The sequence below is a fragment of the Oncorhynchus mykiss genome, chromosome 3, assembly GCF_057628025.1.
Source record: "Oncorhynchus mykiss isolate SJ-2025 chromosome 3, ASM5762802v1, whole genome shotgun sequence".
Taxonomy (NCBI): domain Eukaryota; kingdom Metazoa; phylum Chordata; class Actinopteri; order Salmoniformes; family Salmonidae; genus Oncorhynchus; species Oncorhynchus mykiss.
Window position 1 is genome coordinate 41,778,388 of NC_143024.1, and position 463 is coordinate 41,778,850.

Consider the following 463-nt stretch of genomic DNA (forward strand, 5'->3'; position numbering starts at 1 on the left):
ATGATTCCTAGCAGTACAGTTTTGCATTGTGGAATTTTTTATTCTATTCATGTTGTTCTCTGTATGTGAATATATTTTTTAATAGATTTCTCAATATCAGCTGTAAAGCAAACTGCCCCTCAGGAATAATAAACATTATATACTCTATACCATAGCAGTCCAAAGGTCTAATTAAAATACATTCTGCAAACTTGTATGGTCTGTGATAAATGGGAAGCTACATGAACATGCACCAAAATGTAATGTTGCACTGCAACTTCCTACAATTTTCAGTCTATAAATGGAATATAAAACAAGGATGTTGCTCCAGTAGTCTGTTCTTCTGTTCAGTGACTTTTCAATAAAAAATGGTCTATTCTATTGACTATTCTTGAAGTTATTCAATCTGATTCAAGGGAATGCGCGATAATGAAACCTAGGCATAATAACTGTATGCGTTAGTGCGTGTATGTTCATAGTTGCC